Genomic DNA, 18,025 nt, shown 5'->3' with positions numbered 1-18,025 from the left:
GTTTTTTGGAGGGAAAACTGGGAATGGAGAAATTTACATGTAAATAAAGAAAATATCTAAAATAAAATAAAAAAAGATTCATTGTGGTGACAATCCAAAGTATTGGCATGTTGCTTATTGAGTAGTCTGTTTTCACCATTTCACTTGAGTTTCACTTGATTTTAACAAAGACTGTCACATAGGCAGTGATCATTATTCCCATTTTAAAGGTGACAAAACTAACAATTGGTCTGGAGAAGTGACTAGGTCAAGGTCATGTGACTGAAAAGCAGAACTTCTAGGCCTTCCCCGTGCTAAAATGGGGCTGATGTTGGACACATTGATGGAGCAGGCATAGAGAAGCTGAGAGGTTTCTTAAAGCTACAAAACTTTTCAGTGCATATTCAAGGGCTGAGATGTAGATATTCATGCTTAAGTGCTATACTGTGTGAAGACTGGGTATGATGAAGAAATTGCACTGTCCCCATATCCCACTTGAAGCACAGATGGAAGGAAGGTAGTTATACTGGCCTCATTCCTCCCACCTCACTCTCTATCACAGTTACTATTCCCTGCTGCAACTATTTCCATAGTTACTATTCAATTCTAGTGGTGTCAAAGCAGTTTCTAGTGCCTCACTCTGGAGAACATCTGCATATAAACCAGGCTATCACAGTTATAATAATCCCAACTGTGTTTATTTCTCTGTCCCACATGTGGAGTCTGAGAAGCGCCCTGCATCCACAACTCAGGAGGGTGGAACAACTTTCATTTTCCTGCATAGGTTTTGGATCAATCTCCCTCATCCCAGGATGCTGGTGTGTGACTCAAAGGTGACATGGCCTGACACATTTCTGAAAGTTTCAAACTCTGAAGATTTCATATTCATTTAGGCACTGGTATTTTTGTGGCTCATTTTTGGTGAACAGGAATTGTCTCAGATTCTGCTAAGACCTGTGTAACAAAGACATCTCATAAGTCTCCTGCTCATGTCCTCAGAGTCCATAGCACCAACCATTCTTTCAAGACCTCGTGGAGTTTGAGTCATACATTTTAGCAAAAGATGTCTCTTTATGTGGCCAGAAGGAAGACTGGAGCTTTAAAACATAAAAATAAGATAGTAGTCAGTAATATGTCTTTTAGAAGCCTTTATTTGTTGTTTTTTAGCAGTAACTGATATTAAGACAGGGTTTACCTACTTAGGCTCTTCTAAGCATCATATAAACCATCACTTAGCCTTCCCTATGGTTACAGGAAGTACTTATTGACATCCTATAATATGATTCCTATTCACCACCACCACAACTACCATCATTACTATCACCATCATCAACACCATTGTCATCACCACCAACAACATGATAATCCCTGATCTTCAATACTGATGAAGAGATAAACCAAGGCATAGAAAGGTAGACTAACCTGACAGTGTCACTGCTGGACAGTGAAGGGCTTGGGCTTTGACCTGGTCTGGCTCCAGAACCTATGCCTGAGTATAAATAAACAATCGTCTACAAAAATCAGAAGAACCAGGAATCATTCCAACCAACCTACTCAATGCTCATGCTCACTCAAATAACACAGGGAAGTGAGCTGACCCTCCTAAAATGACAATGGCTTAATGGCTGCTCAATTCTAACCTGAAGTTTTCTCTTGTGCCGTGTCACCATGCCTCTGGAATTTGGGAGAAGGCCTAATGCTGATTGAAGTAGCCATTGGATGATATCCTATTTAAGCTAGGTAAGTAACTTGCCTAGAAAGGAATCAGAAAACTGATGGAGCAGTTGGGGAGATCATGTGTGGGAGAAAGGAGGATGCTGATTTTAGAAATCATGTTGCATTATGCTCTGGCCAAGCTCCAACTACTTTTACTCATTATTATTATTTTTATGGGAAAAGGAACCTGCAACAGTTTAGTCTTTGTTATTTGCCTTCAGGCATTGGCTTGTCAAATTGGGATCCAATGCCAACTCAGCATAGTGGGTGTTCATGGGTGGTGTGTGTGTGTGTGTGTGTGTGTGTGTGTGTGTGTATGTGTATTTGTGTGTGTTCTCTGTGTGTGTCCACAGCATTAGCATGAAAGGCCCCATCCTAGGACCTATGTGTTGCTCCTCCCTCCAGTGCACCCCCACCTAATGTGTCCAGAATTATAAATTAATCACCTGGCTGGTTTGCACTGAACTTACTAGTGTTTATGAAAGGGAATTCATTGGATATGCCTGTTAATGGAACACGTGTAATAATACTAAAGCCTGTGATTAAAAAGAAATTTAAGGCCCATGAGTTTTTAGTAGAAAAACATGTCATTTGAGTGTTTATTTGCTGGTATAAAATGGGTGATTTTCTTAAGGGAGGAGCTTCCCTATTGCAGTTTCAGGAGGACCAAGCTATTCATGCAGAAAGCTGGCGATGCAAGTGCAGCAGCCATTTGTAGTTGTGGAGGACCATCTGGAGAAAGTAGGAGCCATTTGTAGCCTTAAGCAACAACAGAAAATGCACTGCAGTATATTTCTGCTCATGACTGTAGGTTATTCGTTTACTCAAAATTTACTTCTTTATCATTTATCAAGGCAGAGGAGTAGGCTGGGATTCAAAGATGAACACACTTGGCCCTTCAAGCCACATAGTCTTGGATAGCCCACAGTTTGTTGAAGGAAAGAAATGTAAAGAAATACTTTGGATAACACTCTCCAATGAAGGCATGGCAAAGGCAAAGGGATATATCAGGAAGAGCAGAGGGCTTCCCAGGAGAGGATGAATTTAATCCAGGCCTGATCTTGACCATGATTCCAAGGGCATTCCAAGATGGGTTCAAATTCATGTTGTCTGAGGACCAAGATGTGTTTGGGATAAACTCTAAGCAATCTTTGCCTTTGGAAAAGAAGTGTTAGTCAGTAAAAAAAATATTATTGGCTCAGATCATACACTCCTACATTTATTCTTTAGTTTACACAAAGTTGATATTCTTTTTCATGAATGCATGCATTACATTTGCACGCACATGTACGCATCTAATATTCCTTGGTGTACATTTCTTTGATTTTTTTTCTTTTACATTTTGGTAAGATTTAATCATCCACATTATTTTATAGTGAGGTGTAGAAAGTTCTGCATGTAAAATGAAACTAGTTGATTTTGGCTTTCCAGAGGTTTGCCTGTGGGTTTTTAAAAAGTCTTTCGATTTTCCAGGGAACGTTTGCATAATTCCTCTACAAATCCTATTTATCTTTCGAAATGGCAAGGAGAACAAACTGCTTTGGGTTTCATGGACCTGGGAGACACTACAAAATCTCTGCATGTTTTTGGGACACTAGAGTAAAAGTTTAAGAATTTGGGATGACTTTAAGAGACAATTTGTTTTCGTTTTACTCTTTTCAAGCGTTGCTTGAAAGATTTGGTTGCTAGAAGATTTGGGAACAGTGAAAGTAAGACTGAATATTTGAGCTTTCTAAAAGTTGAGCAAATAAAGAATTCATTAATTGCTCATTCCCCAAATGCTGATCGAGCACCTTAAAGATGAAGCCTTAGAGGAAACACGAGATGAAGTCAACCCAAGTCTTGAGAAGCTCTTATTGCTTTGCGGGAAAGGAGAAATGAATGAATGAAAGGAAGCTGTTGCAGGAATGTTCTAGAGAAAGAATGGTTGTTAGCTGTACCTTGAGGAATTAGGAGGATAGATGCTAGGAAAGACATTTCAAGAAAGAATGAGCATAGGCCCCGTTGGGACTGGACATCTGGTTGTGGAGAGGCAGGAGGTTGCTGGCTTGCTAGCCGCACAACTCTGTCACTTCTTAACTATGGACATAACAGGTGAAGTGTCGTGAACAAAAGGGGACCACACACTACTTAAAACTCTGGACTGACATTCCTGTGGTTCGATGGATAAAAAGACATGAGGAGATGAGAGCTTATTAGGAAGCAGATCTCTGGGGTTCTGAGGGGACAGACAAGTCGCACTGCTCAGTCTTTGGTGGTAAGTGGGACTGATCCAGATGCAACTTATCTGGCTCTGAGACATCTGTCTCTGATTGGTAGTCCAATCGCTCCTGTGAAGTTGTAACATATGCAAATCTTCCAGTACTGAGCCAAGAAAATCTCCAACTCAGAGAGTTCTTTTTCTTTTTCTTCCTGTTTCTCTTTCTCTTCCTCTCTCTCTCTCTCTCTCTCTCTCTCTCTCTCTCTCTCTCTCTCTCTCTCTCTCTCTCTCTCTCTCTCTCTCTCTCTCTCTCTTTCTCTCTCTCTCCTCTTCCTCTTCCGTCTCCATCTCTTCTCTTTTTGATTAAGTTATTTACTTATTTTACATCTCTATTGCAGTTTTTCTTTCCTTCTCTCCTCTCAGTCCCTCTCTCACACCTCTCCAATCCCATTGTCCTCAGAAAAGGGAAGGCTTCCCATGGATATCAAAGAACCTTGGCATAGGAAGTTCCAGTAACACTAGGCACATCTTCTGTTGAGGGCAAGCAAGGCAGCTTAGTTAGGAGAAGGGATCCAAAGACAGGCAACATAGGCAGAGACAGTCTCTGCTCTCTCTCTAGAAGCCCCACATTAAGACCTAGCTGCACAACTGCTACATATGTGCAGAGGTCCTAGGTCCATCTCATGCATGCTGTCTGGTTGGTAGCTCAGTTTCCATGAGCTCATATACTCTCAGGTTGGTTGATTCTGCAAGTTTCCCTGTGGTACGTCTCTCATTCCTTCAATGCTTCCTCCCTCAACCTCCATTTAACATTTGGCTGTGGGTCTCTGCATCAGTTTCCATCTATTGTTGGGTGAAACCTCTCTGATGAGAGTTATGAAAGGCTCCTGCTGCAAGTATAGCAGAGTATCTTTAACAGTGTCTGGGCTGGGATCCCTCGCATAGCATGGTCTTAAGCTGGGAGGGTAGTTGGTTGACCATCCCTTTCCTCAAATTCTGATTCACCTTTTTACTTCTGCACATCTTGTAGGCAGGACAAATGATGGGTTTAAGGTTTTGTGGCTGGGTGGGTGTCTCCATGCTGACATTGGAAGTCTTGCCTGGTTACTGGAGATGGCCACTTCAGGCTCCATATCCTTCATTAATAGGAATCTTAGTTAAGGTTGCCCTCACAGAGTCCTGGGAGTTTCTACTCATCCAGTTTTCTAGCTCATCCCACATTCCACCCTTACATCATCTCCGGTTCCTATCCCCATCTTCTCCCCCTACCAAGTCATCTCCTTCCATCCACTCCAGATGTCTAATCTATTTCTTATTCTCTGTGAGATTGAAACATCCCCCTTGGGTCTTCCTTATTATTTAGCTTCTTGGGTCTGTAGTTTGTATCATGGTTATCCTGTACCTTACGATTAATATCTACTGATAAGTGAGTACATACCATGTTTGTATTTCTGGGTCTGGGTTACTTGACTCAGGATGATATATTCTAGATCCATCCGTTAGCCTGCAAATTTCCTGATGTCATTGTTTTAATGTCTGAGTAATTCTCCATTGTTTAAATGTACTACATTTCTTTATCCATTCTTCAGTCAGGGGATGTCTAGACTGTTTCCAGTTTCTGTCTATTGTGAATAAAACTGCTATGAACATAGATGAGCAAGTGTCCTTGTGGTGTGGTGGAGTTTCTTTTGGGTATATGCCCAGGCATGGTATAGCTGGGTCTTGAGGTAAACCTGTTCCCAGTTTTCTGAGAAACTGCCGAGAATCAATTTCCAAAGTGGTTGTACTAGTTTGTTTTCCTACCAGCAAGTGTTTCCCTTGCTCCTCAACCTTGCCAGCATGTGCTGTTGCTTGAGCTTTTGACCTTAGCCATTCTGAAGGGCATAAGATGAAATCTCAGAGGTTTTTTTTTTGATCTGCATTTTCCTAATGACTAAGAATGTTGAACTTTTCCTTAAGTGCTTCTCAACCATTAGAGATTTTTCTGTTGAGAATTCTGTTTAGCTCTGTACCCCATTTTAATTGGGTTATTTGATTTGTTGATGTCCAATTTCTTGAGTCCTTTTAATATTTTGAATATCAGTCCTCTGTCAGATATAGAGTTGGTGAAAATATTTTCTTATTCTGTAGGCTGCCATTTTTTCAGGTGTCCTCTGTTTTATAGTAGTTTTTCAGTGTCATGAGATTCCATTTATTAATTTTTGAACTTAGGGTCAGACTTTGTGTTCTGTAAAGAAAGATGTTTCCTTTGCCAATGCAATTTAGCTTATTACCTATCTTTTCTTTTATCAGATTTAGTCCATCTGGTTTTATGTTGAGGTTTTTGATCCCCTTGAACTTGTATTTTGTGCAGGGTGATAGATATGGATCTTTTTTGCAGTCTGGTACATGTGAATATCCATTTGGACCAAATCTTTATTTAAGATTTTTTCCTTGTATAGTTTTGGCCTCTGTCTCAAACAGGTGTCCGTAGGTTTATTTCTAGTTCTTCAATCTGATTACATTAATCAACCTGTTTATATACCAATGCCATGCAGTTTTTATTACTAGTGCTCTGTAGTGCAGTTTGAAATTAGGGATGGTGATATCTCCAGAAGTTATATTATTGTATAGGATTGTTTCAGTTATCCTGTATTTTTTTTTCCATATGAAGTTGAGTATCGTTCTTTCAAGATCTGTAAAAAATTATGTTGGAATTTTGATGGCAATTGTCTTGAATCTGTAGATGCTTTTGGCAGGATGGCCATTTTTACTATGTTAATCCTACTGATCCATAAGCATGGGTGATCTTTCAATCTTTCAAATATCTTCTTCAATTTCTTTCTTCAGAGACTTGCATTTCTTGTCATACAGGGTTTTTACTTGGTTGGGTAGAGTTAACATGAAGATATTTTACATTATTAGTGATATTGTAAAGGGTATTGTCTTCCTACTTTCTTAGTCCCTTAGTTTGTTTATAGGAGGGCCACAGAGTTTTTTCTTTTTTTTTTTTATTAGATGTTTTCTTTATTTACAAGTCATACAATATCTACTTTCCCAGGTTCCTCTCCAAAAATAAAATAAAATAAAATAAAATAAAATAAAATAAAATAAAATAAACAAAAACAAACCCCTGTTCCCTTCCCCCTCTCCCTGCTCACTACCCCACCCTCTCCTGCTTCCTGGCCCTCCATTCCCCTACACTGGGGCATAGAACCTTCACAGGGACAAGTGCCTCTCCTCCCATTGATGACTGACTTGACCATCCTCTGCTATACATATGCTGCTGGAGCCATTAGTCCCACCATGTGTACTCTTTGGTTGGTGTTTTAGTCCCTGGGAACTCTGAGGGTACTAGTTAGTTCATATTGTTGTTCATCCTAAGGGGCTGCAAACCCTTCAGCTCCTTGGGTCCTTTCTCTAGCTCCTTCATTGAGGATCCCTGTACTCAGTCCAATGGATAGCTGTGAGCCTCTACTTCTGTATTAGTCAGGTATTGTCTGAGCCTCTCAGGAGACAGCTATATCAGGCTCCTTTCATCCAGCACTTGCTGGAATCCACAATAGTGTCTGGATTTGATGATTGAATATGGGAAGGATTCCAGGTGGAACAGTCTCTGGATTGTCCTTTCTTTAGTCTCTGTTCCATAGTTGGTCTCTACAACTCCTTCCATGGATATTTTGTTCCCCCTTTTAAGAAGGAACGAAGTATCTACACTTTGGTCTTCCTTCTTCTTGAGTTCCTTGTGGAATGTGGGTTGTTCTTTCTGTATTCCAAACTTCTGGGCTAATAACCACATATCAGAGAGTGCATACCGTGTTTGTTCTTTTGTGATTAGGTTACCTCACTCAGGATGATATTCTCCAGGTCTATCCATTTCCCTAAGAATTTCATAAATTTATTGTTTTTAATAGCTGAGTAGTACTCCATTGTGTAGATGTACCACAATTTCTGTATCCACTCCTCTGTTGAGGGACATCTGGGTTGTTTCCAGGTTCTGGCTATTATAAATAAGGCTGCTATGAACATGGTGGAGCCTGTGTCCTTATTACATGTTGGAGCATCTTATGGGTATATGCCTAAGAGTGGTATAGCTGGACCCTCTGGTAGTACTATGTCCAATTTCTGGAGGAACTGCCAAACTGATTTCCAGAGTGATTGTACCAGCTTGCAATCCCACCAACAATGAAGTAATGTTCCTCTTTCTCCACAACCTCTCCAGCATCTGCTGTCACCTGAGTTTTTTTATCCTAACCATTCTGACTGGTGTGAGGTGGAATCTCAGGGTTATTTTGATTTGCATTTCCCTGATGACTAAGAATATTAAACATTTCTTTAGGTGTTTCTCAGCCATTCAGTATTCCTCAGTTGAGAATTCTTTGTTTAGCTCTGTACCCCATTTTTAACAAGGTTATTTGGTTCTAACTTCTGGAGTTCTTTGTATATATTGGATATTAGCCGTCTATCAGATATAGGGTTGGTGAAGATCTGTTCCCAATTTGTTAGTTGCTGTTTTGTCCTATTGACAGTGTCTTTTACCTTACAGAAGCTTTGCAATTTTATGAGGTCCCATTTGTCAATTCTTGATCTTAGAGCATAAGCTATTTGTTTTCTGTTCAGGAAATTTTCCCCTGTGCTTATGTGCTTGAGGCTCTTCCCCCATTTTCTTTTCTATTAGTTTCAGTGTATCTGGTTTTATGTGGAGGTCCTTGATCTGCTTGGACTTAAGCTTTGTACAAGAAGATAAGAAAGGATCGATTTGCATTCTTCTACATGATAACCACCAGTTGAGCCATCACCATTTGTTGAAAATGCTGTCTTTTTTTCCAATGGATGGTTTTAGCTCCTTTAGATTTTTTTCTTTTTTTAAAGGTAATTTTGTAGGTAGCCACTTTGCTGAAGGTGTTTGTCAGCATAGGAGTTCACTGGTAGAAGTTTTGGAGTGACTTACTTACACTATCATACTATCTTCAAATTGTAAAACTTTGACTTCTTTCTTCCTAGTTTTCCCCCTCCATCTCCTTTAGTTGTCTATTTGCTCTGGCTACAACTTCATGTACTATATTGAATAGATACAGAAATTGGGCAGCCTTGTCTTGACCTCGATTTTAATGGAATTGCTTTAACTTTCTTGCCATTTTATTTGATGTTGGTTATAAGCTTGCTGTATATTGCCTTCATTGTTATTAGGGATGTGTCTTGTATCCCTGTTCTCTCCAAGACTTATAAGGTAGTGGTGTTGGATTTTGTCAAAGGACTTCTCAACATTTAATGAGATGATCATTTTTTTTCCCTTTCAGTTTGTTTACATGTTAGAATACACTGATGAGTTTTCATATGGTGAACTATTCCTGCATCCCTGGGGTGAAGCCTACTTGATCATGATGTTTTTGATATGTTCTTACATTCAGTTTGTGAGTATTTCACTGAGTGTTTTTGCATCAATGTTCATAAGGGAGACTGGTGTGATATTCTCTTTCTTAGTTGAATCTTTGTACGATTTAGATATTAGGGTGACTCTAGCCTCATAAATGAATTTGGTAGTGTTACTTCTGTTTCTATTTGGTGAAATAATTGGAGGACTATTGGTTTTATATCTTCTTTGAAGGTCTGGCAAAATTTTGAACTGACACCATTTGACCCTGGTTTATTGTTATTTTTTTTTGCGCAGGGGGTGGTGGTGGTGGTGGAAAACTTTTAATGACCATTTCTACTTCCATAGGGATTTTTAAGTCTATTTACATCGTTTACCTTATCTCGATTCAGCTTTAGTAAGTGGTATTGAGCAAGAAAATTATCCATTTCATTTCGAGTTTTCAACTTTATGGAATTCAGATTTTTTAAGACCTAATGATTCTTTGGATATCCTTGGTGTCTGTTGTTGTATCCCCCTTTTCATGTCTGATTTTGTTTACTTGGAAATTCTTTCTGTTTTTTTTTTTAAGGTAGTTTGTCTAAAGTTATTTCGTTGATTTTTCTCAAAGAATCAGCTCTTGGTTTTGTTGATTCTTTGTACTGTCCTCATTGATTTCAGCCTTTATTTGATTATTTTTTTGCTGTCTACTTCTCTTGAGTGCATTTGCTTCCTTTTTTTATAGAGCTTTCAGGTGTGTTGTTAAATTCCTAGTGTGAGATCTCACTAATTTCCTTGTGAAGGCACCAAGTGCTATGAACTTTTCTCTTAGCACTGCTTTCATTGTGTTGCATAAGTTTGGGTGTGTCTGTGCTCATTGAAGTCTTTAATTTCTTTCTTTATTTCTTCTTTGATCAAGTGGTCATTTACTAGAAAGTTGTTTTGTTTCCATGAGTTTGTTGGCTTTGTGTTGTTTCTGTTGTTGAAATTTAGATTTACTCCATGATAGTTTGATAAGATACAAGGGGTTATTTCAATCTTCTTGTATCTGTTGAGGCTTGCTTTGTGACTGAATATATAGTCAATTTTGGAGAAGGTTCCATGAGATAGTGAGAAGAAGGCAAAGTTTTTTTTCTGTGTGGGTGAAATGTTCTCTAGATATCTGTTAGGTCCATTTGAGTCACAACCTCTGTTATTGCTCTGTTTCTTTTCTGTCTGGATGACCTGTACATTGGATAAGAGTGGGGCATCAACATCTCCCACTATCAATGAGTTATGTTCAATATATGGTTTAAGCTTTTGTAATATTTCTTTTTATGAATGTGTGTGCCCTTATGTTTGGGACATAGATGGTCAGAATTGAGATGTCATCTTGGAGGATTTTTCCTTTGATCAGTATAAAGTGTCCTCCCTATCTTTTGATTAATTTTGGTTGGAAGTCTATATTTATTAAATATTAGAATGGCTACTCCAGTTTGCTTTCTGGGTTCGTTTGTTTGGAAAATCTTTTCCAGCCCTTTAGTCTGAGGTGTTGTCTATTTTTAATGTTGAGATATATATCTTGTATGCTGCAGAATGGTGGATCATGTCTTCACATCCATTCTGATAGTCTATGTCTTATTATTGGGGAATTGAGTCCACAGACGTTAAGCAATATTGAAAAACCAATGATTGTTAATTCCAATTATTTTCATAGTGGTGGTAGTAGCGTGGATGTGTTTCCCTACTTTTGGTTTTGGTGCTGTGAAATTATTTATTTCCCGTGTTTTTATGGGTGTAGCTAATTTCCTTGGGTTGGAGTTTTCCTTCTAGTATCTTCTGTAGGGCTGGGTTTATGAATAATATTGTTTAAATTTGGTTTGTCATGGGATGGATATCTTGTTTTCTTCATCTATGGTAACTGAAAGTTTTTCTGGGTATAGTAGTCTAGGCTGGCATTTGTTATTTCTTAGAAGCTGCAGGACATCTGACCAGGCCCTTCTGGCTTTTAAAGACTGTTGAGAAGTAGGGTGTAATTCTACTAGGTCCATCTTTAAATGTTACTTGACGTTTTTCCCTTGTGTACATTTAATATTCTTTCTTTGTTCTGTACATTTATTATTTTGATTTTTATTTGGCAGGAGGATTTTATTTTTGGTCCAATCTATTTGGTGTTCTGTCAGCTTCTTGTATTTTTATAGACATCCCTTTCTTTAAGTTAGGAAAATTTCCTTCTGATTATGTTGCAAATATTTTCTTGGTCTTTGAACTGAGAATCTTCTCCTTCTTATATTCTTATTATTCATGGTTTTTGTCTTTTCATGGTGTCTCAAGTTTTCTGGGTGTTTTGTGCCAGAGACTTTTTAGAGTTGACATTTTATTTGACTATGCATCATATTTTCTCTGCCTGAGATTCTCTCTTTCATCTCTTGTATTATGTTGGTGATGCTTGTGTTTGTAGTGTCTGTTCTCTTCTCTGGTATTTTGTCTCCAGGATTCCCTCAGTTTGTAATTTCTTTATTGCTTCTATTTTCATGTTCAGGTCCTGAATAATTTTGTTCATTTCTTTCACCTGCTTGATTGTGTTTTCCTGTATTTATTTAAAGGATTTCTTCATTTCTTCTTTAAAGGCCACTATCATCTTTATAAGATTTGATTTAAGGTCATTTTCTTGTGCTTCACCTGTGTTAGCATATTCATTGCCTACAGTAGTAGGATAGCTGGACTTTGGTGGTATTGTTTTGCCCTGGTTCTTATTGATTGTGTTATTAAGTTGGCCTTTAGTCATCTGGTTATCCTTGGTGCTGGCATGCCTTTGGGAATGCAGGCAGAGTTGTGAGCCAGAACATGGAGTACAAGGAACAGGCTGCAGTTTACAACTGTTTGGTGTGCTTTAGATTGACTTGGAAGACAGGGAATTGAGAGGGTGGGATCTTACCTAGTTCTCCCTGGTGTTGGAAGGCCTCCAGGAATGCAGGCAGAGTTGTGGGGCAGAAAATGGAGCACAGGGCATTGGGTCCCATTCTGTCTGAGAGTTTTTTTAAAGGATTACCAAGTTTCAGGGGACAATGGAAGACAGGAAAAGCAAGGCTCCAGAAGAAAATGATGACAGGGTATCTTTCACATCCACTCATTATCAAACTAGTACTGTTGCCTCTGATTCAAATAAACTCCATAGTATAGTTACAAAACCAGATGTAAGAAGCATTTAAAACAAAAAAAAAATGGAGGTGTGTGATGCACAAAATAAAAACAATAACAGAGCCATCAGAATACCTACAAAATAGGGACAAAGGATGCAGAGGCAAGGAATTATAAGCTATCAAACAAATAAGAACATGTACATATTTTAAAAGATGGCAAATTAAATTAAAAATCATAATCATAAAAATTAAGCATTCAACTAGTATTTTTCAGGTGGGGGAATGCAAGCAGTCAGTTGGAAGATGTCGGTAGCTAATTTATTTTAAGTGTGAAAGGAAATACAAAAACAAAACCATAAAATCTTAGAGAAGAGTCTTTGAAAGGTGAAAGGTCATTGTCAGCAGTTGGAGAAAGATATTAGAACTTGATCAGAGAGACACATGGATAGTAAGGCAATCACAACAGAGGACTAGCCAGTTAAAAAAACAGTTGTACAGCAGAGACAGCAGGGACTAATTACCAGTAAAATAACTTACTCGAATGAATTGAATGTGATTTATCTTGAGGAGACTAGATGGTGGAAGATCTGGAATGCTGTCTTCAAAGAGAAAATTACAGTCAGTTGTAAACTCATACCCAGCTGCTAATTAACACTCACTAGGAAGTGTGAAACTAAGAAACTTTGAGGAGCAAAGGTTAAGGAAAATCATCATTTGTAAATCTTTTTAAATTGAAAATAGATTGTTTTTAATATAATGTTACCATTTACAAATCTTACTAAAAGAATTGATAAGCTTTCTACAACAAAGAGAAGCAAATCCACAGAGGAGGAATGGACTCAAGTCAGAGCACAGAACAGACATGAAGATGAAAACTCCAGAAAAGGAAAATCAATCCAGTCAATTAAGTACAGATACAAGAAGAAGAAAGTGGACGGAACTGTACATTAGCAGTTGAAATGTAGTAAATCCTCAACTCATTTGGAAGAAGACGGTGAGACATTTTAGGCTTGTAAGATAGTTTAAAAAATCTAATATTATGAACCAAAGAAGAAACAATTTACAGATTATAAAACAGGGGACCCGGAAAGCTTATAAAAGTAACTTGAATTCTTTGTTGAATTTACTTCTTCAGACTATCAAAGAAAGCAAATTTGGCTCGTGGAAACAAAGTCAGTGTGATTTTTCTGCTTCTTTAAATAGTTCATACTGAGTATTTTACTGAGTCCACGCTGCTTTGGATGTCTCTGTACTTTTTCCTAGCAGAGATTTTAAGGGACAGTAAGGTTTCCGTAGATTCTACCTATAATACTCCATCTCATTCACTTGTCCATGAAGCACAGTTTCACAAAAAAGGATTAATAGAGCTGTTTTCATGTATAAAGCAGCTAACATCTGAATAAGGGTTTAGCGTCTACAGACATCTCAGAAGAATCTTATCCAGTGAACACTGTCTTCAGCATCATTACTGACAGTGGTTGGTTGAGAGAGCCACCTTTACATTTCTAAGTGTTCCAAACTCACATTTCTAGTGTCATTGGCACAAATATCAGCTTAATAAAGACAAGTAAGGAATGTCAGCTGTGCCCAGGTCTGCCTATCCTCCAGGCCATTGGTCAAGTTTCTGCTTCCTGAAGGAATTCCTATCTCATGTTTCTGTTCCATGTCCACTGGATGTTTCATTAGAACATGATACCATCTGCCTCCTCTAGCTCAGATTGCCTACAATCTGTTTTGTTCTTAGAACAATTGTGTTATTATTTATGAGCCCAGAATAGGTATCTCTTCTTTAAAGATAAAGCAATATTTTATTAATTCCTTGGAATTTAACATAACGTATTTTTTTTTATCATATTCTTTTTCCATTTCTTCCCCTAACTCCTCCCAGATGCACCCTACCTCCATTATTCGCTAATTAAAAACATAAACCATTAAGTCCAATTTGTATTGTGCATATACTTCTGAGTATGGGGCCATCCACAGGACGGTGGTGGACCTATTAGGACCACACACTTTAAAAAAACAAAACAAAACAAAAAAACAAACACCTCCCCCTTCCTCAGAAGTTTCAAACGTGCCACAGCTCTTCACTTGGGAGTGTGGTGTGGGATCCATGCGTCCCTTCCCTTTTTCTAGTACCTTTTGAGTAAGTAAGTCCTTCATCTCCTTATCTTCTGTTTTGAACAGAATAAACAATGACAGGGTTTTTATGACCCTTTATCCAGTGTATGTATTTCTATGGCTGCCGATAGTAAACTATTTAGATGCTGAACTCCCCAAGGACTAGGTATACATATTTTAAAAATCTCCATGTTTCTATGATCTTTGTGCAGCATGCAGAACAGTGCAAGCCTTCAGTATATATTTGCTGAATTCTTGGCATCCACAGGCAACCTATGTCTTGTTCATTCCCCAGTCATTCCAAACTTAGTGATGCTTCCTTTTCCTCATGGACCACTGACTGATCCTACGCCACAGGTAAATTTCCCATCACTTCTTTGGGCGCTCAGGGTTAGGTCTTTAGGAGTGTGGCCGTAGAAGTTTCAGATAATGTGAGAAGTGGAGAGAATGAGACACACAGAGAGAAAGAGAGAGAGAGAGAGAGAGAGAGAGAGAGAGAGAGAGAGAGAGAGAGAGAGAGAGAGAGAGAGAGATCTGTAGTCATCACCATCTTCTCTGCTCAGGTTGGTGACCAACGAATGGCCTGAGGCTTTGCATTGGCCCCCCTGCAGGAAGACTCTTCTGCTCTCTCAGCCCCCCACTGCTGCCATCTGTTGATAATTACTGTCCAGTCTCTGCTGAGAACGTGTGATATTTAATATTTCCTCACCACTTGAACAAACATATGGCGATAACAGTGAGGCACTTGGCCACAGGAGTAGAAAGATATATTTGCATGAAAGAATCAGTGTACACCTTTGGCCAGGCAAACAACTGCCTTCTCTTTGCAAAGTTATGAGAGGTCCCCATGGTTGAGATGCTGGAGAATAGCTACATTGACGTAGGAGGTATTTTTGGAAGAAAACTCTTAAAATCCAAAATATCAAGAAGATTGGAAAACAAAATAGAACCACTTTTCACAACTGATGTGATTTTGCTCTTAATGAGCAGTTCTTGGGCTTTCCACTGAAGGTCTGTAGCCTTTTTAGAGGAAGGGCATAGCCTTGCCAAGCAGAAGAAGAATGGCATTTTGTATACTTGTTAGAGAGGCCTCCCAGTCAAATCCCTCCCCCTCTTTAGTCCTTTTTGGAGGAGGGGAGGTTGGTTTCCAGTTTCATTTGCAGGTGGGGAAGTTCAACTTCCTGCTTCAAGAATAACAACAAGATTCAACAGGGACAGGCTCCCTGCCCTGATTTGTACACACAGTAAACCCTAGGCTATTATCTTGATCCAAAATAGACTGCTTTGCTTCATAAAACATTTAGACCTGAGGCAGGGCAGAGAGAGACCATGCTTAGTGGACAGTGGTTAGGGGTGGGAAATACAGAATAAGTTAGCATTGTGTACTATCAGAAGAAAAAAATCAAGCCCGCTCCCAATCTTACTCTTCATTATCCTTTTATCCATTGAGAGAAAGTAAGTTTTTTCATGAACTGGTTTGATTTTCTTGACATTTATTGTGTTACTAAAAAGTAAAAAGAGTTCTAGTCTAAGCACCACTATTCTTGATTAGACCTTACAAATAGTATTTATTTGTTCTGTATCCTTTACCAAATGCTCACTTTTTATTTCCCTCTCAGTGTTGGTATCAGGAACCAGCTTTACAGTTGCAGGTCACTTCCAGAGATGAGGGTGATGACACCCATAGGCAACAGCAACACAAGCATCTATTGCCATGGCAATCACCATACATTCCCAGAGTCCATCTGGTTTACATCCCACGATTACCTGAGAACTTTACATCACAGCCTAAATAAAAGGCAAACCCTATTGACCTTCACTCACTCTCTCTTTTCTCCCTTTGTTTCTGTCATGCCCCCTCCACCCTCCCCCGTTTATCTCCTTCTCCCACAATAAACCTCGCTCACATGGAACTGCATTGGCCTGGTGTGGTCAGTCCAGACTTGAGCTGCAATTCTATCACAACACATAGTCTTCAATTAACCTATCGTATTAGTGTTGATGAACTTTGCAATATGTTGCAGGAAATCATGAAAGCCCTTCCCGTCCCTCATTGAGACAGAATCTCCACTTGGTTTTTTTCTTTCATCATTTATTTATTTATTTATTTACATTACATCTCACTATCCCTCCCTTAAGTCCCCCTCCACGGCTCCTACCTTGTTCTCCTCTCTTCTTCTATTCTGAGAACAGGAAAACCACCCTGTATATCACCTCACCCTGGCACATCAAGTCTCTGCAGGACTAGGCACATCTTCTCCCACTGAGGACAGAAAAGGCAGCCCAGTTAGAAGAACAGGATTCACAGGGAGGCAACAGATTCAGAGACAGCCACCATTCCAGTTTGTTAGGGGACCCACATGAAGCTACACATCTGCTACATATGTGTGTGGGGGGGCTACGTCCTGCCCTTCCATTTTCCTTCATTGGTGGTTTATTCTCTGGGAACCCCCAAGGTTTCATGTTAGTTAACCATCTGTTGGTCTTTTTTTAGAGTCCCTATCCTTTTATGGTCCCTCAATTGTTTCCCCAACTCTTCCACAAGACTCTCGAGGTCCATCCAAGGTTTGGCTGTGGGTCACTGTATCTATTTCCATTGGCTTCTGGGTGTATCCTCTTAAAGGACAGTTATGCTAGGATCCTGTCTTGGGCAAAAACCAATACCTGACAATTTTAAGGAATCTCCATTTGTTTAGATTCCTTTTTCACCACAAAGGCTTTTTCTGGAGATTGTAGCAGAAACTAGGCAATGGATAGTGTGTGCATGGGTATAGAAGATCTTGATCACTTGAGGATGACAAGTTAAACACAAAAAAATGAAAATTGTCTTTTTGGTGTCATAACTTTGAAATGGATCACAGAATAAAAGGGCATTTCTTTCTCCTTTCATATTGCAACCAATATACCATTTTGGGGCATAGCTCAGCTTACTCCATGATTGATAATATAACTCAAAAGTCATTACCAGGATGCTGTAGAACTTGCCTTATATGGCTAGATAAAATTGATTTTCATTCTGTGTTTATTAATTTCCATAATTTGTTGGTGCACTGGGATAGATGCCATAGCTATTAAAATAAACTTATCATGCCTATTGGCCTTAAACTATTTATGGTAAGGTTGAACAAACAGATCATTTCAGTATGTTCCTTAAAATGCTCTGAAGCACAAAGGAGGGGCAAGTGCAAAGCACCCAGAATTTCCTGGAGTCCTCACTGTGAAGTTGAGTGGGTAATGAAGCATGAAGGCCAGTTTTCAGGGGTAACTGAATGAAGGGCCTGGTAGAAAGTGCTTTGTCCTGTAGCAGGAAAGGAACCACTGAAAACTTGACACATGTGGCACTTGAAACACATGACCAAGCATTACTTAGAGCGTAATAGTTATGAGCAACTGTGTGATTAGGGAAAAACAAAAATCCCTAAGGTTGTGTTGTAGTCATACAGCTGAGATGAGCTGGTGTCAAGGATGACTAATGTTGAGAAAGCTTGAGAGTGGAAGCCAGAAGCATTAAAGAATGGAGCAGGTATGCACAGAAGTGTGAGAAAGCAGACGTAG

The sequence above is a fragment of the Mastomys coucha genome, unplaced genomic scaffold (assembly GCF_008632895.1).
Source record: "Mastomys coucha isolate ucsf_1 unplaced genomic scaffold, UCSF_Mcou_1 pScaffold22, whole genome shotgun sequence".
NCBI classification, from domain to species: domain Eukaryota; kingdom Metazoa; phylum Chordata; class Mammalia; order Rodentia; family Muridae; genus Mastomys; species Mastomys coucha.
The sequence above is the reverse complement of the archived record's forward strand: the minus strand, read 5'-3'. Positions refer to the sequence as shown.